Below are 24,771 nucleotides of genomic sequence, written 5' to 3'. Positions count from 1 at the left end.
GCCTGTTTTGTCGCTTATAAAACAGGCTTTACATAAAAAAGATTTGATAAGAGAACCAGGTGTGCACTTTTGTGATATCCCAAATCAATCCCCGAGCTACACACACACACACACACACACACACACACAGAGAGAGAGTATATTATGAATGTGTTTTCATATTAAGTGTTTTCCTTTGCACACTTGGCTGAATGGAGGATTTTTGTGCTTTAGAAATAATTGTAATAGGGGCAAATAGGTAGTGTACAGTAAATATGTGAGATATCAATTAGAATTTGTATGCATTGTAGGTAGGAATGATGTGGTATAAAGTGTAAAGATTAGGTATATGTGGCTGATGGTGTCCTATATGTGACGTGTATTATGTCTACAGTGAATAGAATGTGTGAAAAATTCAATGTTTACTTCCTTCAGTGACACGGACGGGTATAACGGGCCCTGGCGTAGCTTTAAATGGGCTTTCTGCAGCCTGTTTCATCGCTTACGGCCATACCACCCTGAACATGCCCGATCTCGTCTGATCTCGGAAGCTAAGCAGGGTCGGGCCTGGTTAGTACTTGGATGGGAGACCGCCTGGGAATACCAGGTGCTGTAAGCTTTTTTTCTCTCAGCTGTCACCAAAGGAGGGCGCTGTTGCTCCATCACCGCACACAGGGCTTTGAGGAACAAAAGCTGCAATCATTCCAGCTGTGTCTGTATGCACGCCAGAGAGGTGGCACTGAGAACACGCCCACTTCCGGTTCACTTCCTGGTTGCAGCTGAAGCACATGGTGAGAGAGAGAGGACAGGACAAAGAGTCAGAAAGCAGCAAGAGGAAAAGAATAACATCAACGGATAAAGAAGTTACTGATTCCCCCAGCAGCATATGCTGCCAGGGGGACAGTCTTCGGACTCAAAAAAAAATAAGGACGGATAATCAGGTTATGACCCAAGCAATGGATAAGATAAAGAGTGTGGATATGGCGGACAATGGAGAGAAAGCACGGAGGGACTCGCGTCCTTCCGCAGCAGGTGGAGAGAGGAGAGAAGGAGAGGTGGAGGTCGGAGAGAGTGGGGCCGACAGAGGAGTGGAGAGAGGAGCGGGGAAGGAGAGAGTGGAGAGAGCAGAGGAGACTCTGCAGCAAGGAGGACGTTATGGAGGAGCAGTGTGGAGGAAGGAGGACGGAGCGGAGGGGAAAACTAAAGAGGTCAGGAGTGATAATATTGTCAAAGAGCTTGTAATTAATGTGGAGATAGAGGGGGATGATATTATTACGATGATTGATCTTTTAAAAGCAGTGGAGCTCATATGTGGAAGAGTGTTGGGCTGCAGGACCAAGAATGGCAAGCGTTGGGAGCTCACCATGAGCAATATAAAAGGAAAAGAAAGACTGCTGGACGGATTTAAGATCAAAAACTCAAGAATTGTGGCAACAGAACTAATAAAAAACACAAGAGTGGTGTCTTTTCTGAATCTACCACTGTACATAACGGACAATCAAATAAAGGACAAATTACGTCAGTGGGGAGTGGAACCGGCATCGGATATTCGCCGACGGAAATGGGCAGGGACGGAAATCTATGATGGGACAAGATTCCTCAAGGTAAAATTTCCTGAGGCGATTTCGTCCCTGCCTTATAGCACCAAGTTTGACACTCTAGAGGGAGCTGAATATTTTCGAGTCCTGCATGATCAGCAGATGAAAGTGTGTCGGTTGTGTCTGCAACCGGGACATATACTGCGTGAGTGCCCGGAGTTTTACTGCTTCAGGTGCAAAAAACAAGGACATTATGCACGTGAATGTGTGGACATGACAGCGGTGGCCACAGAGAGGGGAGAGATGGTGGAGGAGGAGGAGGACGTGGAGGAGGAAGGTAGCAAAAAAGAGGAGGCGTCAAGCGAAATGGAGACGGACGAGGAGGAGAGGAGAGAGTCTGAGGAGGAGATGGAGGCTGTCGGGGAAAAGGAGAGCAGTAGCGACAGTGTCGACGTGACCAGGGGGACCCAGATGTTGGAGGGAAGGAGTGAGGTGACGGAGCGGAGAGGAGGTGCGGAGTCGGAGGACAGCGGGTACAGAAGGGGACGCAGCAGGAGTATCCTCCGTAGCAGCGACGGCGGAGGTGACCCGCGATCAGAGAGACAGCTGAACACATCACAAGGGGTAAGACCAGAGGATGAGGTTAAAGGGGGAGGAAAAGACATGAATGAAGTGGAAAGTGTGGTTTTGCCTCAGAGAGGGACTAGAGGGAGGAAAAATAAAAAGGACAGAAAGAAATGAAAGCAATACATATGATAGGGGATATATTCTTTCTTGTCTTGTAAATGACACTGACACTAGCATCCTTGAATGCGAATGGACTTAGAAGCATTGCCAAATTTAATAAACTCATTAGATTGTGCAAAGCAGATGTCATTTGCCTCCAAGAGACTCACTGGGATGCAGCAACTGAGGTACAAATGGGACAATTGTGGAGTGGACAATTTTTTTCTAGTTTTGGGACTAACAGAGCAAGAGGAGTCAGTGTATTAATAAATAAAAGAAACTGTGATATAAATGCCACCTTGGTGAATGGTGATGGGGAAGGGAGGTGGGTAAAAATCAAATTTAAAATACACAAACGGACTTATGAACTTTTGAATATATATGCCCCGAACGTGGAAAGTGAACGTTCAAATTTCTTTAAAGAAATACAACAACATGGACAAGCAACTGACATCATCATGGGGGACTTTAATGTGAAATTAAATGATTTGGACGGAAATGTGATAGGTCCGCTGAAAACAGACACTTCAAGGACTGTTTTAAAGGAGTGGATGTTAAAGGAGAGGTGGTGTGATGTGTGGAGGCAAAAAAATCCAGTATTAAGAACATACTCAAGAGTCCAGCAAGTTCAAGGAAGAATAAATAGAAGTAGAATCGATTTATGTCTTGCAAAAGAGGACCAACTGGTAAATATGCATTCTGTTTATTATGAAATTAACTGTTTAAGCGATCATGCATTTTTGATTGTGACAATGGGGGATTTGAGGAAAGGAAGGGGGGGGGGTTTATGGCACCTAAATGCAAATTTATTAGAAAATGAATCTTATGTGCAGCAGATACACAATTTAATTATGAAGAAGAGCGTACAGCCTGGTTTCAAAAACGATGTCATAGAAGAGTGGGAAAATCTAAAAAGGGAAATTAAACAAAAAAGCATTAATTTTGCAAAAAAATTGAGGTTTAAAGACTTACAAAAGGAAAGGAAAATTATAGATGAGATTGATAGAATAAATATGCAAGACGTTGGTGATGAAGACAGGCTGGGCGCTCTGTATGAAGATCTAAAAGAATTGGGAAGGAAAAAATGTGAAGGAGCTATAATAAGAAGTAGAGCACAATATGCAGTGGAGGGAGAAAAAAGTACCAGCTTCTTTTTAAACTTAGAAAGGAGAAAACAAGAACAATGCTATATACATGAGTTAAAAATTAAAGGTGGGGAAGTAACGTCAAAATTATCAAATATTATAGAAAATGTGCATGAATTTTATGTAAATCTGTTTACATCAGAAGGGTCAGATGATAAAATAACATCGGAGGTATTAGACAAATTAAAAGTGGAGTTAGCTGAAGGAGATAGAGTTATGTGATCAGGAACTCAGAGTAGAGGAAATAGAGGAAGCTATAAAAAATTTAACAACTAATAAGAGTCCGGGTAGTGATGGGCTGACAGCTAATTTTTATAAGGTTTTTGCCAGTGTGCTTAAGCCGATTCTATTGAAGGTATATAATGAAATGATAAGGACTGAAAGAGTAGGAAAGACGATGGCAGAAGGTGTAATCACCCTGATTTTTAAAAAGGGGGATAAAACAGATCTGGCCAACTATAGGCCTATTACTCTTTTAAATGTAGATTATAAGATTTTGATGAAGGTGTTTGCAAATAGAGTTAAAACAGTCATGCATAGTATTATAGCACCGACACAGGCATACAGTATTCCAGGGAGGGGGGCACCAGACATAATCCATACTATTAGAGACACAATAGAATATTTAAAAATAACAGGGAGGGAAGGGATTTTGGTTTCGTTAGATTTTAACAAAGCTTTTGACAGGGTGGAGCATGATTTCATGTTTAAAGTATTACAGAAAATGGGATTTGGAGAAAAATTTACAAATTGGTTAAAACTGTTATATAGTACAGCGACAGGGAGAGTCAAAATTAATGGTGTCTTAACTGATGAATTCAAACTAAATAGGTCAGTAAGACAGGGGTGTCCCATGTCTTCACTGTTATATTCTATTGTTGTGGAACCTTTAAGTGTGTTATTGAAATGTGACAATCATGTTAAAGGGATTGATTTACCTGGAGGGGGGGTGTGTGTCATCCAGCAATTTGCGGATGACACAACCTTGATGTTAAAAGATATGGAGAGTGTGAATAGGGCAATCGAGCTAGTGAACATGTTTCGGTAGAGCATCAGGCTCCCGGATAAATATCATTAAATCAGAAGTACTATTTATTAACATGGTCAGCCCTGCACAAACCAGCATGACATTGAAAATACAACCAAAACATGTGAAAATACTAGGAACATATATAGGAGTTGATAATGTGATGGCAAGAGATGAAACCTGGACAAAAATACTAAACAACATAGAAGTGATATTAACATGGTGGAGGATGAGAGATTTAAAACTTAATGGGAAAGTAGTGGTGTTAAATAGTCTGGTTTATTCTAAACTGAATTACGTGTTAGACGTATTAGACTTACCCTTGTGGGTATTGAATAGATTACATGAAATAAGCACTAAATTCATTTGGGGAAGCACAATTAGTAAAATAGCTAGGAAAACATTAATAAACAAATATAATGAGGGGGGTCTAAAACTGTTAGATATAGAAAGTAGGAAAAAAGCTTTTAGAATCAAGTTAGTTAAGAAATATCTCTGTGACAACACTAACTATGGCTGGAAAAATTTAATGAGGTATTTTCTGAACAAGATATTAAATATAGGGGATTATGTGTTACTGATGAAACTGAAGACACCCATGATGGCAGTACTCCCACATTTTTATAGGGAGGTCCTGTCAGCTCAGGGAGAGTTCTTAGAACACATACACTATGGGGCTAGCTCTGTGAGCATGATAAAAGAATTACCTATTTTTCTGAACAAATATGTCAAAAGAGGAAATCAATTGTTGTATAATGCAAAGATGATACAGGCAAAAATAGTTCAACTGAAAGATATAATGTATGAAGTAATACCTGGGTTTCTACCCACGCAGGCAGTATATGATAGTGTAAAAGAAATAGATTATGATGTAAAATATGCAACTGTGGACAATTATTACAAAGTAATTCAAGAAAGTATTCCACAATCATGGAAATCAAAAATCAAATCAGACACGAGAAGAGACAGGAGTAGTAGGTTTCCTGATTTAACATTTTTTCATGGTGAAGAAATCAGAGATTTTAGTGTGATAAAGTGCAAACAAATCTATGAACGTGTTGTAATGAAGGTGACACAGAGGCCGGCTTCGTTGTCCTACTGGAGCAGGATGTATCCTACATTAGATGGGGATAAAATCTGGGAGACATGGAAAATTAAAGGGAATAGCATTGAAGCAGCAGATCATGATTTCAAATTAAGACATAACAAAATTTACACTAATGTGATCCTGCACCAGTTGGACAGGGGGGTCGACAGAGAGTGTGATGTGTGTGGGTTAGAAGATGAAAATTTAGTGCATATGTATGTAAGATGTAATGAACTGGGTGAATTTTTTGGCAGGTTGAAATGTTGTCTGATCAAAAAACTAGGATTAATCTGGGATGATAGGGATTCATGGGAAATTTTTGTTTTATTTGGTATTTGGGAGAAGAGCAGGGTGAAGAACACAGAGCTGTGCAGGTTCCTATTGAGTCATGCTAGATGGGCTATTAAATCAAGACGTAACATAGCACATTATGAAAATAGGCTCATTTCTGTCTGGTCAATCTTCAAAAGCATAGTACAGACTCAGATTAAATATAGGATGATGCACAGCGCTGTGAACTTCACTAAGCTCTTCACTGAACACAGTAGTCTATTTACTTACAAACATAAGGGTGAAATTGAGTGGCACTGGTAGAAGGTAATACTTCAAATAAATGTCTAAAAGCAATAATGTTATATTGGGTAATTTGATAGAAGAAATGATGTCTGTAAATAATTTATTTTTATTTTTTTCTCCTTTTTATTTATTCATTTTTTTGGTTTTGTTTTGGTTTTTGTTTTGTTTTGGGGTTTTTGTGTGATAAGTGACTTTATTTGATAAGTATAGAGTGCCATAACAGTGTGGATCTTGCAAGAGGGAGCTGTTATGGCCAGTTACTGGGATGAATGTTAATATATTGTAATTTCTGGGGTAATTTGGATAGATGAAGGTAGCAAGGTTTGTAAATAGTTTATCTTTAATTTATTTGTTTGGTTTGGGGTTTGTGTGTGATGTGTGACCTATACTATATAGTATAGAGTGCCATAATAGTGTGGATCTTGTAAAAGGGAGCTGTTATGGCCAGTTACTAGGACGAATGTTGATATACTGTAATGTTGGGGCAAATTTGATAGAGGAAGGTAGCAGGGTTTGTGAACTAAATGGTTTTTGTTTTGTTTTGTTTGTCTTGGGTTGTTTTGTATGTAATGTGTGACTGTAAAGGTGGATTTTTGTAACATTTGATGTGAGAATATTGTAAATCAAAAATATATTTAAAAAAAAACAAATATATTTTCATAATAAAAGACAAAAAAAAAAAAACACGCCCGATCTCGTCTGATCTCGGAAGCTGAGCAGGGTCGGGCCTGGTTAGTACTTGGATGGGAGACCGCCTGGGAATACCAGGTGCTGTAAGCTTTTTTTCCCTCTCAGCTGTCACCAAAGGAGGGCGCTGTTGCTCCATCACCGCACACAGGGCTTTGAGGAACAAAAGCTGCAATCATTCCAGCTGTGTCTGAATGCACGCCAGAGAGGTGGCACTGAGACGCCTCACTTTCCAAGTAGTTTTTAGGGTTCCAGTTCTCACTGTTACAGCCTGTAAAAAGCCTGCAATCATCCCGCACGTACACAAATGGCCTGAGAAACAAGGTTGCAGTCCTTACAGCTGTGTGTTTCTCCGCAGAAAAAAAACAACTATTCCTATCAAAGTACTGTTAAAGGATAGCATGTGTTTGATGGCTGAGACACTATTATCCGCCACTCAGCTGGTGTGAGCAACTGTCAGTGGTGTCACAGCATGTTTAAATGGGCTTTCTGCGGCCTGTTTCGTCGCTTACGGCCATACCACCCTGAACACGCCCGATCTCGTCTGATCTCGGAAGCTGAGCAGGGTCGGGCCTGGTTAGTACTTGGATGGGAGACCGCCTGGGAATACCAGGTGCTGTAAGCTTTTTTTCACTCTCAGCTGTCACCAAAGGAGGGCGCTGTTGCTCCATCACCGCACACAGGGCTTTGAGGAACAAAAGCTGCAATCATTCCAGCTGTGTCTGAATGCACGCCAGAGAGGTGGCACTGAGACGCCTCACTTTCCAAGTAGTTTTTAGGGTTCCAGTTCTCACTGTTACAGCCTGTAAAAAGCCTGCAATCATCCCGCACGTACACAAATGGCCTGAGAAACAAGGTTGCAGTCCTTCCAGCTGTGTGTTTCTCCGCAGAAAAAAAACAACTATTCCTATCAAAGTACTGTTAAAGGATAGCATGTGTTTGATGGCTGAGACACCATTATCCGCCACTCAGCTGGTGTGAGCAACTGTCAGTGGTGTCACAGCATGTTTAAATGGGCTTTCTGCGGCCTGTTTCGTCGCTTACGGCCATACCACCCTGAACACGCCCGATCTCGTCTGATCTCGGAAGCTGAGCATGGTCGGGCCTGGTTAGTACTTGGATGGGAGACCGCCTGGGAATACCAGGTGCTGTAAGCTTTTTTTCCCTCTCAGCTGTCACCAAAGGAGGGCGCTGTTGCTCCATCACCGCACACAGGGCTTTGAGGAACAAAAGCTGCAATCATTCCAGCTGTGTCTGAATGCACGCCAGAGAGGTGGCACTGAGACGCCTCACTTTCCAAGTAGTTTTTAGGGTTCCAGTTCTCACTGTTACAGCCTGTAAAAAGCCTGCAATCATCCCGCACGTACACAAATGGCCTGAGAAACAAGGTTGCAGTCCTTCCAGCTGTGTGTTTCTCCGCAGAAAAAAAACAACTATTCCTATCAAAGTACTGTTAAAGTATAGCATGTGTTTGATGGCTGAGACACCATTATCCGCCACTCAGCTGGTGTGAGCAACTGTCAGTGGTGTCACAGCATGTTTAAATGGGTTTTCTGCGGCCTGTTTTGTCGCTTACGGCCATACCACCCTGAACACGCCCGATCTCGTCTGATCTCGGAAGCTAAGCAGGGTCGGGCCTGGTTAGTACTTGGATGGGAGACCGCCTGGGAATACCAGGTGCTGTAAGCTTTTTTTCCCTCTCAGCTGTCACCAAAGGAGGGCGCTGTTGCTCCATCACCGCACACAGGGCTTTGAGGAACAAAAGCTGCAATCATTCCAGCTGTGTCTGAATGCACGCCAGAGAGGTGGCACTGAGACGCCTCACTTTCCAAGTAGTTTTTAGGGTTCCAGTTCTCACTGTTACAGCCTGTAAAAAGCCTGCAATCATCCCGCACGTACACAAATGGCCTGAGAAACAAGGTTGCAGTCCTTCCAGCTGTGTGTTTCTCCGCAGAAAAAAAACAACTATTCCTATCAAAGTACTGTTAAAGGATAGCATGTGTTTGATGGCTGAGACACCATTATCCGCCACTCAGCTGGTGTGAGCAACTGTCAGTGGTGTCACAGCATGTTTAAATGGGCTTTCTGCGGCCTGTTTCGTCGCTTACGGCCATACCACCCTGAACACGCCCGATCTCGTCTGATCTCGGAAGCTGAGCAGGGTCGGGCCTGGTTAGTACTTGGATGGGAGACCGCCTGGGAATACCAGGTGCTGTAAGCTTTTTTTCCCTCTCAGCTGTCACCAAAGGAGGGCGCTGTTGTTCCATCACCGCACACAGGGCTTTGAGGAACAAAAGCTGCAATCATTCCAGCTGTGTCTGAATGCACGCCAGAGAGGTGGCACTGAGACGCCTCACTTTCCAAGTAGTTTTTAGGGTTCCAGTTCTCACTGTTACAGCCTGTAAAAAGCCTGCAATCATCCCGCACGTACACAAATGGCCTGAGAAACAAGGTTGCAGTCCTTACAGCTGTGTGTTTCTCCGCAGAAAAAAAACAACTATTCCTATCAAAGTACTGTTAAAGGATAGCATGTGTTTGATGGCTGAGACACCATTATCCGCCACTCAGCTGGTGTGAGCAACTGTCAGTGGTGTCACAGCATGTTTAAATGGGCTTTCTGCGGCCTGTTTCGTCGCTTAAGGCCATACCACCCTGAATACGCCCGATCTCGTCTGATCTCGGAAGCTGAGCAGGGTCGGGCCTGGTTAGTACTTGGATGGGAGACCCCCTGGGAATACCAGGTGCTGTAAGCTTTTTTTCCCTCTCAGCTGTCACCAAAGGAGGGTGCTGTTGCTCCATCACCGCACACAGGGCTTTGAGGAACAAAAGCTGCAATCATTCCAGCTGTGTCTGAATGCACGCCAGAGAGGTGGCACTGAGACGCCTCACTTTCCAAGTAGTTTTTAGGGTTCCAGTTCTCACTGTTACAGCCTGTAAAAAGCCTGCAATCATCCCGCACGTACACAAATGGCCTGAGAAACAAGGTTGCAGTCCTTCCAGCTGTGTGTTTCTCCGCAGAAAAAAAACAACTATTCCTATCAAAGTACTGTTAAAGGATAGCATGTGTTTGATGGCTGAGACACCATTATCCGCCACTCAGCTGGTGTGAGCAACTGTCAGTGGTGTCACAGCATGTTTAAATGGGCTTTCTGCGGCCTGTTTCGTCGCTTACGGCCATACCACCCTGAACACGCCCGATCTCGTCTGATCTCGGAAGCTGAGCATGGTCGGGCCTGGTTAGTACTTGGATGGGAGACCGCCTCGGAATACCAGGTGCTGTAAGCTTTTTTTCCCTCTCAGCTGTCACCAAAGGAGGGCGCTGTTGCTCCATCACCGCACACAGGGCTTTGAGGAACAAAAGCTGCAATCATTCCAGCTGTGTCTGAATGCACGCCAGAGAGGTGGCACTGAGACGCCTCACTTTCCAAGTAGTTTTTAGGGTTCCAGTTCTCACTGTTACAGCCTGTAAAAAGCCTGCAATCATCCCGCACGTACACAAATGGCCTGAGAAACAAGGTTGCAGTCCTTCCAGCTGTGTGTTTCTCCGCAGAAAAAAAACAACTATTCCTATCAAAGTACTGTTAAAGGATAGCATGTGTTTGATGGCTGAGACACCATTATCCGCCACTCAGCTGGTGTGAGCAACTGTCAGTGGTGTCACAGCATGTTTAAATGGGCTTTCTGCGGCCTGCTTCGTCGCTTACGGCCATACCACCCTGAACACGCCCGATCTCGTCTGATCTCGGAAGCTGAGCAGGGTCGGGCCTGGTTAGTACTTGGATGGGAGACCGCCTGGGAATACCAGGTGCTGTAAGCTTTTTATCCCTCTCAGCTGTCACCAAAGGAGGGCGCTGTTGCTCCATCACCGCACACAGGGCTTTGAGGAACAAAAGCTGCAATCATTCCAGCTGTGTCTGAATGCACGCCAGAGAGGTGGCACTGAGACGCCTCACTTTCCAAGTAGTTTTTAGGGTTCCAGTTCTCACTGTTACAGCCTGTAAAAAGCCTGCAATCATCCCGCACGTACACAAATGGCCTGAGAAACAAGGTTGCAGTCCTTCCAGCTGTGTGTTTCTCCGCATAAAAAAAAAACAACTATTCCTATCAAAGTACTGTTAAAGGATAGCATGTGTTTGATGGCTGAGACACCATTATCCGCCACTCAGCTGGTGTGAGCAACTGTCAGTGGTGTCACAGCATGTTTAAATGGGCTTTCTGCGGCCTGTTTCGTCGCTTACGGCCATACCACCCAGAACAAGCCCCATCTCGTCTGATCTCGGAAGCTGAGCAGGGTCGGGCCTGGTTAGTGCTTGGATGGGAGACCGCCTGGGAATACCAGGTGCTGTAAGCTTTTTTTCCCTCTCAGCTGTCACCAAAGGAGGGTGCTGTTGCTCCATCACCGCACACAGGGCTTTGAGGAACAAAAGCTGCAATCATTCCAGCTGTGTCTGAATGCACGCCAGAGAGGTGGCACTGAGACGCCTCACTTTCCAAGTAGTTTTTAGGGTTCCAGTTCTCACTGTTACAGCCTGTAAAAAGCCTGCAATCATCCCGCACGTACACAAATGGCCTGAGAAACAAGGTTGCAGTCCTTCCAGCTGTGTGTTTCTCCGCAGAAAAAAAACAACTATTCCTATCAAAGTACTGTTAAAGTATAGCATGTGTTTGATGGCTGAGACACCATTATCCGCCACTCAGCTGGTGTGAGCAACTGTCAGTGGTGTCACAGCATGTTTAAATGGGCTTTCTGCGGCCTGTTTCGTCGCTTACGGCCATACCACCCTGAACACGCCCGATCTCGTCTGATCTCGGAAGCTGAGCAGGGTCGTGCCTGGTTAGTACTTGGATGGGAGACCGCCTGGGAATACCAGGTGCTGTAAGCTTTTTTTCCCTCTCAGCTGTCACCAAAGGAGGGCGCTGTTGTTCCATCACCGCACACAGGGCTTTGAGGAACAAAAGCTGCAATCATTCCAGCTGTGTCTGAATGCACGCCAGAGAGGTGGCACTGAGACGCCTCACTTTCCAAGTAGTTTTTAGGGTTCCAGTTCTCACTGTTACAGCCTGTAAAAAGCCTGCAATCATCCCGCACGTACACAAATGGCCTGAGAAACAAGGTTGCAGTCCTTACAGCTGTGTGTTTCTCCGCAGAAAAAAAACAACTATTCCTATCAAAGTACTGTTAAAGGATAGCATGTGTTTGATGGCTGAGACACCATTATCCGCCACTCAGCTGGTGTGAGCAACTGTCAGTGGTGTCACAGCATGTTTAAATGGGCTTTCTGCGGCCTGTTTCGTCGCTTAAGGCCATACCACCCTGAACACGCCCGATCTCGTCTGATCTCGGAAGCTGAGCAGGGTCGGGCCTGGTTAGTACTTGGATGGGAGACCCCCTGGGAATACCAGGTGCTGTAAGCTTTTTTTCCCTCTCAGCTGTCACCAAAGGAGGGTGCTGTTGCTCCATCACCGCACACAGGGCTTTGAGGAACAAAAGCTGCAATCATTCCAGCTGTGTCTGAATGCACGCCAGAGAGGTGGCACTGAGACGCCTCACTTTCCAAGTAGTTTTTAGGGTTCCAGTTCTCACTGTTACAGCCTGTAAAAAGCCTGCAATCATCCCGCACGTACACAAATGGCCTGAGAAACAAGGTTGCAGTCCTTCCAGCTGTGTGTTTCTCCGCAGAAAAAAAACAACTATTCCTATCAAAGTACTGTTAAAGGATAGCATGTGTTTGATGGCTGAGACACCATTATCCGCCACTCAGCTGGTGTGAGCAACTGTCAGTGGTGTCACAGCATGTTTAAATGGGCTTTCTGCGGCCTGTTTCGTCGCTTACGGCCATACCACCCTGAACACGCCCGATCTCGTCTGATCTCGGAAGCTGAGCATGGTCGGGCCTGGTTAGTACTTGGATGGGAGACCGCCTCGGAATACCAGGTGCTGTAAGCTTTTTTTCCCTCTCAGCTGTCACCAAAGGAGGGCGCTGTTGCTCCATCACCGCACACAGGGCTTTGAGGAACAAAAGCTGCAATCATTCCAGCTGTGTCTGAATGCACGCCAGAGAGGTGGCACTGAGACGCCTCACTTTCCAAGTAGTTTTTAGGGTTCCAGTTCTCACTGTTACAGCCTGTAAAAAGCCTGCAATCATCCCGCACGTACACAAATGGCCTGAGAAACAAGGTTGCAGTCCTTCCAGCTGTGTGTTTCTCCGCAGAAAAAAAACAACTATTCCTATCAAAGTACTGTTAAAGGATAGCATGTGTTTGATGGCTGAGACACCATTATCCGCCACTCAGCTGGTGTGAGCAACTGTCAGTGGTGTCACAGCATGTTTAAATGGGCTTTCTGCGGCCTGTTTCGTCGCTTACGGCCATACCACCCTGAACACGCCCGATCTCGTCTGATCTCAGAAGCTGAGCAGGGTCGGGCCTGGTTAGTACTTGGATGGGAGACCGCCTGGGAATACCAGGTGCTGTAAGCTTTTTATCCCTCTCAGCTGTCACCAAAGGAGGGCGCTGTTGCTCCATCACCGCACACAGGGCTTTGAGGAACAAAAGCTGCAATCATTCCAGCTGTGTCTGAATGCACGCCAGAGAGGTGGCACTGAGACGCCTCACTTTCCAAGTAGTTTTTAGGGTTCCAGTTCTCACTGTTACAGCCTGTAAAAAGCCTGCAATCATCCCGCACGTACACAAATGGCCTGAGAAACAAGGTTGCAGTCCTTCCAGCTGTGTGTTTCTCCGCAGAAAAAAAACAACTATTCCTATCAAAGTACTGTTAAAGGATAGCATGTGTTTGATGGCTGAGACACCATTATCCGCCACTCAGCTGGTGTGAGCAACTGTCAGTGGTGTCACAGCATGTTTAAATGGGCTTTCTGCGGCCTGCTTCGTCGCTTACGGCCATACCACCCTGAACACGCCCGATCTCGTCTGATCTCGGAAGCTGAGCAGGGTCGGGCCTGGTTAGTACTTGGATGGGAGACCGCCTGGGAATACCAGGTGCTGTAAGCTTTTTTTCCCTCTCAGCTGTCACCAAAGGAGGGCGCTGTTGCTCCATCACCGCACACAGGGCTTTGAGGAACAAAAGCTGCAATCATTCCAGCTGTGTCTGAATGCACGCCAGAGAGGTGGCACTGAGACGCCTCACTTTCCAAGTAGTTTTTAGGGTTCCAGTTCTCACTGTTACAGCCTGTAAAAAGCCTGCAATCATCCCGCACGTACACAAATGGCCTGAGAAACAAGGTTGCAGTCCTTCCAGCTGTGTGTTTCTCCGCAGAAAAAAAACAACTATTCCTATCAAAGTACTGTTAAAGGATAGCATGTGTTTGATGGCTGAGACACCATTATCCGCCACTCAGCTGGTGTGAGCAACTGTCAGTGGTGTCACAGCATGTTTAAATGGGCTTTCTGCGGCCTGTTTCGTCGCTTACGGCCATACCACCCTGAACACGCCCGATCTCGTCTGATCTCGGAAGCTGAGCAGGGTCGGGCCTGGTTAGTACTTGGATGGGAGACCGCCTGGGAATACCAGGTGCTGTAAGCTTTTTATCCCTCTCAGCTGTCACCAAAGGAGGGCGCTGTTGCTCCATCACCGCACACAGGGCTTTGAGGAACAAAAGCTGCAATCATTCCAGCTGTGTCTGAATGCACGCGAGAGAGGTGGCACTGAGACACCTCACTTTCCAAGTAGTTTTTAGGGTTCCAGTTCTCACTGTTACAGCCTGTAAAAAGCCTGCAATCATCCCGCACGTACACAAATGGCCTGAGAAACAAGGTTGCAGTCCTTCCAGCTGTGTGTTTCTCCGCATAAAAAAAAACAACTATTCCTATCAAAGTACTGTTAAAGGATAGCATGTGTTTGATGGCTGAGACACCATTATCCGCCACTCAGCTGGTGTGAGCAACTGTCAGTGGTGTCACAGCATGTTTAAATGGGCTTTCTGCGGCCTGTTTCGTCGCTTACGGCCATACCACCCTGAACAAGCCCCATCTCGTCTGATCTCGGAAGCTGAGCAGGGTCGGGCCTGGTTAGTGCTTGGATGGGAGACCGCCTGGGAATACCAGGTGCTGTAAGCTTTTTTTCCCTCTCAGCTGTCACCAAAGGAGGGTGCTGTTGCTCCATCACCGCACACAGGGCTTTGAGGAACAAAAGCTGCAATCATTCCAGCTGTGTCTGAATGCACGCCAGAGAGGTGGCACTGAGACGCCTCACTTTCCAAGTAGTTTTTAGGGTTCCAGTTCTCACTGTTACAGCCTGTAAAAAGCCTGCAATCATCCCGCACGTACACAAATGGCCTGAGAAACAAGGTTGCAGTCCTTCCAGCTGTGTGTTTCTCCGCAGAAAAAAAACAACTATTCCTATCAAAGTACTGTTAAAGTATAGCATGTGTTTGATGGCTGAGACACCATTATCCGCCACTCAGCTGGTGTGAGCAACTGTCAGTGGTGTCACAGCATGTTTAAATGGGCTTTCTGCGGCCTGTTTCGTCGCTTACGGCCATACCACCCTGAACACGCCCGATCTCGTCTGATCTCGGAAGCTGAGCAGGGTCGTGCCTGGTTAGTACTTGGATGGGAGACCGCCTGGGAATACCAGGTGCTGTAAGCTTTTTTTCCCTCTCAGCTGTCACCAAAGGAGGGCGCTGTTGTTCCATCACCGCACACAGGGCTTTGAGGAACAAAAGCTGCAATCATTCCAGCTGTGTCTGAATGCACGCCAGAGAGGTGGCACTGAGACGCCTCACTTTCCAAGTAGTTTTTAGGGTTCCAGTTCTCACTGTTACAGCCTGTAAAAAGCCTGCAATCATCCCGCACGTACACAAATGGCCTGAGAAACAAGGTTGCAGTCCTTACAGCTGTGTGTTTCTCCGCAGAAAAAAAACAACTATTCCTATCAAAGTACTGTTAAAGGATAGCATGTGTTTGATGGCTGAGACACCATTATCCGCCACTCAGCTGGTGTGAGCAACTGTCAGTGGTGTCACAGCATGTTTAAATGGGCTTTCTGCGGCCTGTTTCGTCGCTTAAGGCCATACCACCCTGAACACGCCCGATCTCGTCTGATCTCGGAAGCTGAGCAGGGTCGGGCCTGGTTAGTACTTGGATGGGAGACCCCCTGGGAATACCAGGTGCTGTAAGCTTTTTTTCCCTCTCAGCTGTCACCAAAGGAGGGTGCTGTTGCTCCATCACCGCACACAGGGCTTTGAGGAACAAAAGCTGCAATCATTCCAGCTGTGTCTGAATGCACGCCAGAGAGGTGGCACTGAGACGCCTCACTTTCCAAGTAGTTTTTAGGGTTCCAGTTCTCACTGTTACAGCCTGTAAAAAGCCTGCAATCATCCCGCACGTACACAAATGGCCTGAGAAACAAGGTTGCAGTCCTTCCAGCTGTGTGTTTCTCCGCAGAAAAAAAACAACTATTCCTATCAAAGTACTGTTAAAGGATAGCATGTGTTTGATGGCTGAGACACCATTATCCGCCACTCAGCTGGTGTGAGCAACTGTCAGTGGTGTCACAGCATGTTTAAATGGGCTTTCTGCGGCCTGTTTCGTCGCTTACGGCCATACCACCCTGAACACGCCCGATCTCGTCTGATCTCGGAAGCTGAGCATGGTCGGGCCTGGTTAGTACTTGGATGGGAGACCGCCTCGGAATACCAGGTGCTGTAAGCTTTTTTTCCCTCTCAGCTGTCACCAAAGGAGGGCGCTGTTGCTCCATCACCGCACACAGGGCTTTGAGGAACAAAAGCTGCAATCATTCCAGCTGTGTCTGAATGCACGCCAGAGAGGTGGCACTGAGACGCCTCACTTTCCAAGTAGTTTTTAGGGTTCCAGTTCTCACTGTTACAGCCTGTAAAAAGCCTGCAATCATCCCGCACGTACACAAATGGCCTGAGAAACAAGGTTGCAGTCCTTCCAGCTGTGTGTTTCTCCGCAGAAAAAAAACAACTATTCCTATCAAAGTACTGTTAAAGGATAGCATGTGTTTGATGGCTGAGACACCATTATCCGCCACTCAGCTGGTGTGAGCAACTGTCAGTGGTGTCACAGCATGTTTAAATGGGCTTTCTGCGGCCTGTTTCGTCGCTTACGGCCATACCACCCTGAACACGCCCGATCTCGTCTGATCTCAGAAGCTGAGCAGGGTCGGGCCTGGTTAGTACTTGGATGGGAGACCGCCTGGGAATACCAGGTGCTGTAAGCTTTTTATCCCTCTCAGCTGTCACCAAAGGAGGGCGCTGTTGCTCCATCACCGCACACAGGGCTTTGAGGAACAAAAGCTGCAATCATTCCAGCTGTGTCTGAATGCACGCCAGAGAGGTGGCACTGAGACGCCTCACTTTCCAAGTAGTTTTTAGGGTTCCAGTTCTCACTGTTACAGCCTGTAAAAAGCCTGCAATCATCCCGCACGTACACAAATGGCCTGAGAAACAAGGTTGCAGTCCTTCCAGCTGTGTGTTTCTCCGCAGAAAAAAAACAACTATTCCTATCAAAGTACTGTTAAAGGATAGCATGTGTTTGATGGCTGAGACACCATTATCCGCCACTCAGCTGGTGTGAGCAACTGTCAGTGGTGTCACAGCATGTTTAAATGGGCTTTCTGCGGCCTGCTTCGTCGCTTACGGCCATACCACCCTGAACACGCCCGATCTCGTCTGATCTCGGAAGCTGAGCAGGGTCGGGCCTGGTTAGTACTTGGATGGGAGACCGCCTGGGAATACCAGGTGCTGTAAGCTTTTTTTCCCTCTCAGCTGTCACCAAAGGAGGGCGCTGTTGCTCCATCACCGCACACAGGGCTTTGAGGAACAAAAGCTGCAATCATTCCAGCTGTGTCTGAATGCACGCCAGAGAGGTGGCACTGAGACGCCTCACTTTCCAAGTAGTTTTTAGGGTTCCAGTTCTCACTGTTACAGCCTGTAAAAAGCCTGCAATCATCCCGCACGTACACAAATGGCCTGAGAAACAAGGTTGCAGTCCTTCCAGCTGTGTGTTTCTCCGCAGAAAAAAAACAACTATTCCTATCAAAGTACTGTTAAAGGATAGCATGTGTTTGATGGCTGAGACACCATTATCCGCCACTCAGCTGGTGTGAGCAACTGTCAGTGGTGTCACAGCATGTTTAAATGGGCTTTCTGCGGCCTGTTTCGTCGCTTACGGCCATACCACCCTGAACACGCCCGATCTCGTCTGATCTCGGAAGCTGAGCAGGGTCGGGCCTGGTTAGTACTTGGATGGGAGACCGCCTGGGAATACCAGGTGCTGTAAGCTTTTTATCCCTCTCAGCTGTCACCAAAGGAGGGCGCTGTTGCTCCATCACCGCACACAGGGCTTTGAGGAACAAAAGCTGCAATCATTCCAGCTGTGTCTGAATGCACGCCAGAGAGGTGGCACTGAGACACCTCACTTTCCAAGTAGTTTTTAGGGTTCCAGTTCTCACTGTTACAGCCTGTAAAAAGCCTGCAATCATCCCGCACGTACACAAATGGCCTGAGAAACAAGGTTGCAGTCCTTCCAGCTGTGTGTTTCTCCGCATAAAAAAAAACAACTATTCCTATCAAAGTACTGTTAAAGGATAGCATGTGTTTGATGGCTGAGACACCATTATCCGCCACTCAGCTGGTGTGAGCAACTGTCAGTGGTGTCACAGCATGTTTAAATGGGCTTTCTGCGGCCTGTTTCGTCGCTTACGGCCATACCACCCTGAACAAGCCCCATCTCGTCTGATCTCGGAAGCTGAGCAGGGTCGGGCCTGGTTAGTGCTTGGATGGGAGACCGCCTGGGAATACCAGGTGCTGTAAGCTTTTTTTCCCTCTCAGCTGTCACCAAAGGAGGGTGCTGTTGCTCCATCACCGCACACAGGGCTTTGAGGAACAAAAGCTGCAATCATTCCAGCTGTGTCTGAATGCACGCCAGAGAGGTGGCACTGAGACGCCTCACTTTCCAAGTAGTTTTTAGGGTTCCAGTTCTCACTGTTACAGCCTGTAAAAAGCCTGCAATCATCCCGCACGTACACAAATGGCCTGAGAAACAAGGTTGCAGTCCTTCCAGCTGTGTGTTTCTCCGCAGAAAAAAAACAACTATTCCTATCAAAGTACTGTTAAAGTATAGCATGTGTTTGATGGCTGAGACACCATTATCCGCCACTCAGCTGGTGTGAGCAACTGTCAGTGGTGTCACAGCATGTTTAAATGGGCTTTCTGCGGCCTGTTTCGTCGCTTACGGCCATACCACCCTGAACACGCCCGATCTCGTCTGATCTCGGAAGCTGAGCAGGGTCGTGCCTGGTTAGTACTTGGATGGGAGACCGCCTGGGAATACCAGGTGCTGTAAGCTTTTTTTCCCTCTCAGCTGTCACCAAAGGAGGGCGCTGTTGTTCCATCACCGCACACAGGGCTTTGAGGAACAAAAGCTGCAATCATTCCAGCTGTGTCTGAATGCACGCCAGAGAGGTGGCACTGAGACGCCTCACTTTCCAAGTAGTTTTTAGGGTTCCAGTTCTCACTGTTACAGCCTGTAAAAAGCCTGCAATCATCCCGCACGTACACAAATGGCCTGAGAAACAAGGTTGCAGTCCTTACAGCTGTGTGTTTCTCCGCAGAAAAAAAACAACTATTCCTATCAAAGTACTGTTAAAGGATAGCATGTGTTTGATGGCTGAGACACCATTATCCGCCACTCAGCTGGTGTGAGCAACTGTCAGTGGTGTCACAGCATGTTTAAATGGGCTTTCTGCGGCCTGTTTCGTCGCTTAAGGCCATACCACCCTGAACACGCCCGATCTCGTCTGATCTCGGAAGCTGAGCAGGGTCGGGCCTGGTTAGTACTTGGATGGGAGACCCCCTGGGAATACCAGGTGCTGTAAGCTTTTTTTCCCTCTCAGCTGTCACCAAAGGAGGGTGCTGTTGCTCCATCACCGCACACAGGGCTTTGAGGAACAAAAGCTGCAATCATTCCAGCTGTGTCTGAATGCACGCCAGAGAGGTGGCACTGAGACGCCTCACTTTCCAAGTAGTTTTTAGGGTTCCAGTTCTCACTGTTACAGCCTGTAAAAAGCCTGCAATCATCCCGCACGTACACAAATGGCCTGAGAAACAAGGTTGCAGTCCTTCCAGCTGTGTGTTTCTCCGCAGAAAAAAAACAACTATTCCTATCAAAGTACTGTTAAAGGATAGCATGTGTTTGATGGCTGAGACACCATTATCCGCCACTCAGCTGGTGTGAGCAACTGTCAGTGGTGTCACAGCATGTTTAAATGGGCTTTCTGCGGCCTGTTTCGTCGCTTACGGCCATACCACCCTGAACACGCCCGATCTCGTCTGATCTCGGAAGCTGAGCATGGTCGGGCCTGGTTAGTACTTGGATGGGAGACCGCCTCGGAATACCAGGTGCTGTAAGCTTTTTTTCCCTCTCAGCTGTCACCAAAGGAGGGCGCTGTTGCTCCATCACCGCACACAGGGCTTTGAGGAACAAAAGCTGCAATCATTCCAGCTGTGTCTGAATGCACGCCAGAGAGGTGGCACTGAGACGCCTCACTTTCCAAGTAGTTTTTAGGGTTCCAGTTCTCACTGTTACAGCCTGTAAAAAGCCTGCAATCATCCCGCACGTACACAAATGGCCTGAGAAACAAGGTTGCAGTCCTTCCAGCTGTGTGTTTCTCCGCAGAAAAAAAACAACTATTCCTATCAAAGTACTGTTAAAGGATAGCATGTGTTTGATGGCTGAGACACCATTATCCGCCACTCAGCTGGTGTGAGCAACTGTCAGTGGTGTCACAGCATGTTTAAATGGGCTTTCTGCGGCCTGTTTCGTCGCTTACGGCCATACCACCCTGAACACGCCCGATCTCGTCTGATCTCAGAAGCTGAGCAGGGTCGGGCCTGGTTAGTACTTGGATGGGAGACCGCCTGGGAATACCAGGTGCTGTAAGCTTTTTATCCCTCTCAGCTGTCACCAAAGGAGGGCGCTGTTGCTCCATCACCGCACACAGGGCTTTGAGGAACAAAAGCTGCAATCATTCCAGCTGTGTCTGAATGCACGCCAGAGAGGTGGCACTGAGACGCCTCACTTTCCAAGTAGTTTTTAGGGTTCCAGTTCTCACTGTTACAGCCTGTAAAAAGCCTGCAATCATCCCGCACGTACACAAATGGCCTGAGAAACAAGGTTGCAGTCCTTCCAGCTGTGTGTTTCTCCGCAGAAAAAAAACAACTATTCCTATCAAAGTACTGTTAAAGGATAGCATGTGTTTGATGGCTGAGACACCATTATCCGCCACTCAGCTGGTGTGAGCAACTGTCAGTGGTGTCACAGCATGTTTAAATGGGCTTTCTGCGGCCTGCTTCGTCGCTTACGGCCATACCACCCTGAACACGCCCGATCTCGTCTGATCTCGGAAGCTGAGCAGGGTCGGGCCTGGTTAGTACTTGGATGGGAGACCGCCTGGGAATACCAGGTGCTGTAAGCTTTTTTTCCCTCTCAGCTGTCACCAAAGGAGGGCGCTGTTGCTCCATCACCGCACACAGGGCTTTGAGGAACAAAAGCTGCAATCATTCCAGCTGTGTCTGAATGCACGCCAGAGAGGTGGCACTGAGACGCCTCACTTTCCAAGTAGTTTTTAGGGTTCCAGTTCTCACTGTTACAGCCTGTAAAAAGCCTGCAATCATCCCGCACGTACACAAATGGCCTGAGAAACAAGGTTGCAGTCCTTCCAGCTGTGTGTTTCTCCGCAGAAAAAAAACAACTATTCCTATCAAAGTACTGTTAAAGGATAGCATGTGTTTGATGGCTGAGACACCATTATCCGCCACTCAGCTGGTGTGAGCAACTGTCAGTGGTGTCACAGCATGTTTAAATGGGCTTTCTGCGGCCTGTTTCGTCGCTTACGGCCATACCACCCTGAACACGCCCGATCTCGTCTGATCTCGGAAGCTGAGCAGGGTCGGGCCTGGTTAGTACTTGGATGGGAGACCGCCTGGGAATACCAGGTGCTGTAAGCTTTTTATCCCTCTCAGCTGTCACCAAAGGAGGGCGCTGTTGCTCCATCACCGCACACAGGGCTTTGAGGAACAAAAGCTGCAATCATTCCAGCTGTGTCTGAATGCACGCCAGAGAGGTGGCACTGAGACACCTCACTTTCCAAGTAGTTTTTAGGGTTCCAGTTCTCACTGTTACAGCCTGTAAAAAGCCTGCAATCATCCCGCACGTACACAAATGGCCTGAGAAACAAGGTTGCAGTCCTTCCAGCTGTGTGTTTCTCCGCATAAAAAAAAACAACTATTCCTATCAAAGTACTGTTAAAGGATAGCATGTGTTTGATGGCTGAGACACCATTATCCGCCACTCAGCTGGTGTGAGCAACTGTCAGTGGTGTCACAGCATGTTTAAATGGGCTTTCTGCGGCCTGTTTCGTCGCTTACGGCCATACCACCCTGAACAAGCCCCATCTCGTCTGATCTCGGAAGCTGAGCAGGGTCGGGCCTGGTTAGTGCTTGGATGGGAGACCGCCTGGGAATACCAGGTGCTGTAAGCTTTTTTTCCCTCTCAGCTGTCACCAAAGGAGGGTGCTGTTGCTCCATCACCGCACACAGGGCTTTGAGGAACAAAAGCTGCAATCATTCCAGCTGTGTCTGAATGCACGCCAGAGAGGTGGCACTGAGACGCCTCACTTTCCAAGTAGTTTTTAGGGTTCCAGTTCTCACTGTTACAGCCTGTAAAAAGCCTGCAATCATCCCGCACGTACACAAATGGCCTGAGAAACAAGGTTGCAGTCCTTCCAGCTGTGTGTTTCTCCGCAGAAAAAAAACAACTATTCCTATCAAAGTACTGTTAAAGTATAGCATGTGTTTGATGGCTGAGACACCATTATCCGCCACTCAGCTGGTGTGAGCAACTGTCAGTGGTGTCACAGCATGTTTAAATGGGCTTTCTGCAGCCTGTTTCGTCGCTTACGGCCATACCACCCTGAACACGCCCGATCTCGTCTGATCTCGGAAGCTGAGCAGGGTCGTGCCTGGTTAGTACTTGGATGGGAGACAGCCTGGGAATACCAGGTGCTGTAAGCTTTTTTTCCCTCTCAGCTGTCACCAAAGGAGGGCGCTGTTGTTCCATCACCGCACACAGGGCTTTGAGGAACAAAAGCTGCAATCATTCCAGCTGTGTCTGAATGCACGCCAGAGAGGTGGCACTGAGACGCCTCACTTTCCAAGTAGTTTTTAGGGTTCCAGTTCTCACTGTTACAGCCTGTAAAAAGCCTGCAATCATCCCGCACGTACACAAATGGCCTGAGAAACAAGGTTGCAGTCCTTACAGCTGTGTGTTTCTCCGCAGAAAAAAACAACTATTCCTATCAAAGTACTGTTAAAGGATAGCATGTGTTTGATGGCTGAGACACCATTATCCGCCACTCAGCTGGTGTGAGCAACTGTCAGTGGTGTCACAGCATGTTTAAATGGGCTTTCTGCGGCCTGTTTCGTCGCTTACGGCCATACCACCCTGAACACGCCCGATCTCGTCTGATCTCGGAAGCTGAGCAGGGTCGGGCCTGGTTAGTACTTGGATGGGAGACCGCCTGGGAATACCAGGTGCTGTAAGCTTTTTATCCCTCTCAGCTGTCACCAAAGGAGGGCGCTGTTGCTCCATCACCGCACACAGGGCTTTGAGGAACAAAAGCTGCAATCATTCCAGCTGTGTCTGAATGCACGCCAGAGAGGTGGCACTGAGACGCCTCACTTTCCAAGTAGTTTTTAGGGTTCCAGTTCTCACTGTTACAGCCTGTAAAAAGCCTGCAATCATCCCGCACGTACACAAATGGCCTGAGAAACAAGGTTGCAGTCCTTCCAGCTGTGTGTTTCTCCGCATAAAAAAAAACAACTATTCCTATCAAAGTACTGTTAAAGGATAGCATGTGTTTGATGGCTGAGACACCATTATCCGCCACTCAGCTGGTGTGAGCAACTGTCAGTGGTGTCACAGCATGTTTAAATGGGCTTTCTGCGGCCTGTTTCGTCGCTTACGGCCATACCACCCTGAACAAGCCCGATCTCGTCTGATCTCGGAAGCTGAGCAGGGTCGGGTCTGGTTAGTGCTTGGATGGGAGACCGCCTGGGAATACCAGGTGCTGTAAGCTTTTTTTCCCTCTCAGCTGTCACCAAAGGAGGGTGCTGTTGCTCCATCACCGCACACAGGGCTTTGAGGAACAAAAGCTGCAATCATTCCAGCTGTGTCTGAATGCACGCCAGAGAGGTGGCACTGAGACGCCTCACTTTCCAAGTAGTTTTTAGGGTTCCAGTTCTCACTGTTACAGCCTGTAAAAAGCCTGCAATCATCCCGCACGTACACAAATGGCCTGAGAAACAAGGTTGCAGTCCTTCCAGCTGTGTGTTTCTCCGCAGAAAAAAAACAACTATTCCTATCAAAGTACTGTTAAAGTATAGCATGTGTTTGATGGCTGAGACACCATTATCCGCCACTCAGCTGGTGTGAGCAACTGTCAGTGGTGTCACAGCATGTTTAAATGGGCTTTCTGCGGCCTGTTTCGTCGCTTACGGCCATACCACCCTGAACAAGCCCGATCTCGTCTGATCTCGGAAGCTGAGCAGGGTCGGGTCTGGTTAGTGCTTGGATGGGAGACCGCCTGGGAATACCAGGTGCTGTAAGCTTTTTTTCCCTCTCAGCTGTCACCAAAGGAGGGCGCTGTTGCTCCATCACCGCACACAGGGCTTTGAGGAACAAAAGCTGCAATCATTCCAGCTGTGTCTGAATGCACGCCAGAGAGGTGGCACTGAGACGCCTCACTTTCCAAGTAGTTATTAGGGTTCCAGTTCTCACTGTTACAGCCTGTAAAAAGCCTGCAATCATCCCGCACGTACACAAATGGCCTGAGAAACAAGGTTGCAGTCCTTCCAGCTGTGTGTTTCTCCGCAGAAAAAAAACAACTATTCCTATCAAAGTACTGTTAAAGTATAGCATGTGTTTGATGGCTGAGACACCATTATCCGCCACTCAGCTGGT

The 24,771-nt window shown here is 47.4% G+C and overlaps 30 non-coding genes and 4 pseudogenes across 30 annotated transcripts; all 34 read left to right on the top strand.

Moving 5' to 3' along the window:
* Positions 1-479: 479 nt before the first annotated feature.
* LOC128384593 (5S ribosomal RNA) lies at positions 480-598 on the top strand. The gene has a single exon (XR_008324332.1). It is a non-coding gene; the product is annotated as a 5S ribosomal RNA (ribosomal RNA).
* Positions 599-7,271: 6,673 nt separating this feature from the next.
* LOC128384728 (5S ribosomal RNA) lies at positions 7,272-7,390 on the top strand. The gene has a single exon (XR_008324466.1). It is a non-coding gene; the product is annotated as a 5S ribosomal RNA (ribosomal RNA).
* A 413-nt stretch (positions 7,391-7,803) lies between these two features.
* On the top strand, positions 7,804-7,922 carry LOC128384763 (5S ribosomal RNA). The gene has a single exon (XR_008324502.1). It is a non-coding gene; the product is annotated as a 5S ribosomal RNA (ribosomal RNA).
* A 413-nt stretch (positions 7,923-8,335) lies between these two features.
* Positions 8,336-8,454, top strand: LOC128384477 (5S ribosomal RNA). The gene has a single exon (XR_008324217.1). It is a non-coding gene; the product is annotated as a 5S ribosomal RNA (ribosomal RNA).
* A 413-nt stretch (positions 8,455-8,867) lies between these two features.
* Positions 8,868-8,986, top strand: LOC128384726 (5S ribosomal RNA). Its single transcript, XR_008324464.1, has one exon. It is a non-coding gene; the product is annotated as a 5S ribosomal RNA (ribosomal RNA).
* A 413-nt stretch (positions 8,987-9,399) lies between these two features.
* LOC128384777 (5S ribosomal RNA) lies at positions 9,400-9,518 on the top strand. The gene has a single exon (XR_008324516.1). It is a non-coding gene; the product is annotated as a 5S ribosomal RNA (ribosomal RNA).
* Positions 9,519-9,931: 413 nt separating this feature from the next.
* On the top strand, positions 9,932-10,050 carry LOC128384807 (5S ribosomal RNA). Its single transcript, XR_008324545.1, has one exon. It is a non-coding gene; the product is annotated as a 5S ribosomal RNA (ribosomal RNA).
* Positions 10,051-10,463: 413 nt separating this feature from the next.
* Positions 10,464-10,582, top strand: LOC128384725 (5S ribosomal RNA). Its single transcript, XR_008324463.1, has one exon. It is a non-coding gene; the product is annotated as a 5S ribosomal RNA (ribosomal RNA).
* A 415-nt stretch (positions 10,583-10,997) lies between these two features.
* LOC128384833 (uncharacterized) lies at positions 10,998-11,116 on the top strand (annotated as a pseudogene).
* Positions 11,117-11,529: 413 nt separating this feature from the next.
* Positions 11,530-11,648, top strand: LOC128384784 (5S ribosomal RNA). The gene has a single exon (XR_008324523.1). It is a non-coding gene; the product is annotated as a 5S ribosomal RNA (ribosomal RNA).
* Positions 11,649-12,061: 413 nt separating this feature from the next.
* On the top strand, positions 12,062-12,180 carry LOC128384781 (5S ribosomal RNA). Its single transcript, XR_008324519.1, has one exon. It is a non-coding gene; the product is annotated as a 5S ribosomal RNA (ribosomal RNA).
* Positions 12,181-12,593: 413 nt separating this feature from the next.
* On the top strand, positions 12,594-12,712 carry LOC128384806 (5S ribosomal RNA). The gene has a single exon (XR_008324543.1). It is a non-coding gene; the product is annotated as a 5S ribosomal RNA (ribosomal RNA).
* A 413-nt stretch (positions 12,713-13,125) lies between these two features.
* Positions 13,126-13,244, top strand: LOC128384772 (5S ribosomal RNA). Its single transcript, XR_008324510.1, has one exon. It is a non-coding gene; the product is annotated as a 5S ribosomal RNA (ribosomal RNA).
* Positions 13,245-13,657: 413 nt separating this feature from the next.
* On the top strand, positions 13,658-13,776 carry LOC128384723 (5S ribosomal RNA). Its single transcript, XR_008324462.1, has one exon. It is a non-coding gene; the product is annotated as a 5S ribosomal RNA (ribosomal RNA).
* Positions 13,777-14,189: 413 nt separating this feature from the next.
* On the top strand, positions 14,190-14,308 carry LOC128384722 (5S ribosomal RNA). The gene has a single exon (XR_008324461.1). It is a non-coding gene; the product is annotated as a 5S ribosomal RNA (ribosomal RNA).
* Positions 14,309-14,722: 414 nt separating this feature from the next.
* On the top strand, positions 14,723-14,841 carry LOC128384832 (uncharacterized; annotated as a pseudogene).
* A 413-nt stretch (positions 14,842-15,254) lies between these two features.
* Positions 15,255-15,373, top strand: LOC128384783 (5S ribosomal RNA). The gene has a single exon (XR_008324521.1). It is a non-coding gene; the product is annotated as a 5S ribosomal RNA (ribosomal RNA).
* Positions 15,374-15,786: 413 nt separating this feature from the next.
* Positions 15,787-15,905, top strand: LOC128384780 (5S ribosomal RNA). Its single transcript, XR_008324518.1, has one exon. It is a non-coding gene; the product is annotated as a 5S ribosomal RNA (ribosomal RNA).
* A 413-nt stretch (positions 15,906-16,318) lies between these two features.
* Positions 16,319-16,437, top strand: LOC128384805 (5S ribosomal RNA). The gene has a single exon (XR_008324542.1). It is a non-coding gene; the product is annotated as a 5S ribosomal RNA (ribosomal RNA).
* Positions 16,438-16,850: 413 nt separating this feature from the next.
* Positions 16,851-16,969, top strand: LOC128384771 (5S ribosomal RNA). The gene has a single exon (XR_008324509.1). It is a non-coding gene; the product is annotated as a 5S ribosomal RNA (ribosomal RNA).
* Positions 16,970-17,382: 413 nt separating this feature from the next.
* On the top strand, positions 17,383-17,501 carry LOC128384721 (5S ribosomal RNA). The gene has a single exon (XR_008324460.1). It is a non-coding gene; the product is annotated as a 5S ribosomal RNA (ribosomal RNA).
* A 413-nt stretch (positions 17,502-17,914) lies between these two features.
* Positions 17,915-18,033, top strand: LOC128384720 (5S ribosomal RNA). Its single transcript, XR_008324459.1, has one exon. It is a non-coding gene; the product is annotated as a 5S ribosomal RNA (ribosomal RNA).
* Positions 18,034-18,447: 414 nt separating this feature from the next.
* Positions 18,448-18,566, top strand: LOC128384831 (uncharacterized; annotated as a pseudogene).
* A 413-nt stretch (positions 18,567-18,979) lies between these two features.
* Positions 18,980-19,098, top strand: LOC128384782 (5S ribosomal RNA). The gene has a single exon (XR_008324520.1). It is a non-coding gene; the product is annotated as a 5S ribosomal RNA (ribosomal RNA).
* Positions 19,099-19,511: 413 nt separating this feature from the next.
* On the top strand, positions 19,512-19,630 carry LOC128384778 (5S ribosomal RNA). Its single transcript, XR_008324517.1, has one exon. It is a non-coding gene; the product is annotated as a 5S ribosomal RNA (ribosomal RNA).
* A 413-nt stretch (positions 19,631-20,043) lies between these two features.
* LOC128384804 (5S ribosomal RNA) lies at positions 20,044-20,162 on the top strand. Its single transcript, XR_008324541.1, has one exon. It is a non-coding gene; the product is annotated as a 5S ribosomal RNA (ribosomal RNA).
* Positions 20,163-20,575: 413 nt separating this feature from the next.
* On the top strand, positions 20,576-20,694 carry LOC128384770 (5S ribosomal RNA). Its single transcript, XR_008324508.1, has one exon. It is a non-coding gene; the product is annotated as a 5S ribosomal RNA (ribosomal RNA).
* Positions 20,695-21,107: 413 nt separating this feature from the next.
* LOC128384719 (5S ribosomal RNA) lies at positions 21,108-21,226 on the top strand. The gene has a single exon (XR_008324458.1). It is a non-coding gene; the product is annotated as a 5S ribosomal RNA (ribosomal RNA).
* Positions 21,227-21,639: 413 nt separating this feature from the next.
* Positions 21,640-21,758, top strand: LOC128384718 (5S ribosomal RNA). The gene has a single exon (XR_008324457.1). It is a non-coding gene; the product is annotated as a 5S ribosomal RNA (ribosomal RNA).
* A 414-nt stretch (positions 21,759-22,172) lies between these two features.
* LOC128384830 (uncharacterized) lies at positions 22,173-22,291 on the top strand (annotated as a pseudogene).
* Positions 22,292-22,704: 413 nt separating this feature from the next.
* On the top strand, positions 22,705-22,823 carry LOC128384827 (5S ribosomal RNA). The gene has a single exon (XR_008324564.1). It is a non-coding gene; the product is annotated as a 5S ribosomal RNA (ribosomal RNA).
* A 412-nt stretch (positions 22,824-23,235) lies between these two features.
* LOC128384717 (5S ribosomal RNA) lies at positions 23,236-23,354 on the top strand. The gene has a single exon (XR_008324455.1). It is a non-coding gene; the product is annotated as a 5S ribosomal RNA (ribosomal RNA).
* A 414-nt stretch (positions 23,355-23,768) lies between these two features.
* Positions 23,769-23,887, top strand: LOC128384825 (5S ribosomal RNA). Its single transcript, XR_008324562.1, has one exon. It is a non-coding gene; the product is annotated as a 5S ribosomal RNA (ribosomal RNA).
* A 413-nt stretch (positions 23,888-24,300) lies between these two features.
* LOC128384823 (5S ribosomal RNA) lies at positions 24,301-24,419 on the top strand. Its single transcript, XR_008324561.1, has one exon. It is a non-coding gene; the product is annotated as a 5S ribosomal RNA (ribosomal RNA).
* The last annotated feature ends 352 nt before the right edge of the window (positions 24,420-24,771 follow it).

The sequence above is a fragment of the Scomber japonicus genome, chromosome 22, assembly GCF_027409825.1.
Source record: "Scomber japonicus isolate fScoJap1 chromosome 22, fScoJap1.pri, whole genome shotgun sequence".
Lineage (NCBI taxonomy): Eukaryota > Metazoa > Chordata > Actinopteri > Scombriformes > Scombridae > Scomber > Scomber japonicus.
Note: the sequence above shows the minus strand (reverse complement) of the source record. Positions and strands in the feature narration are given on the sequence as shown.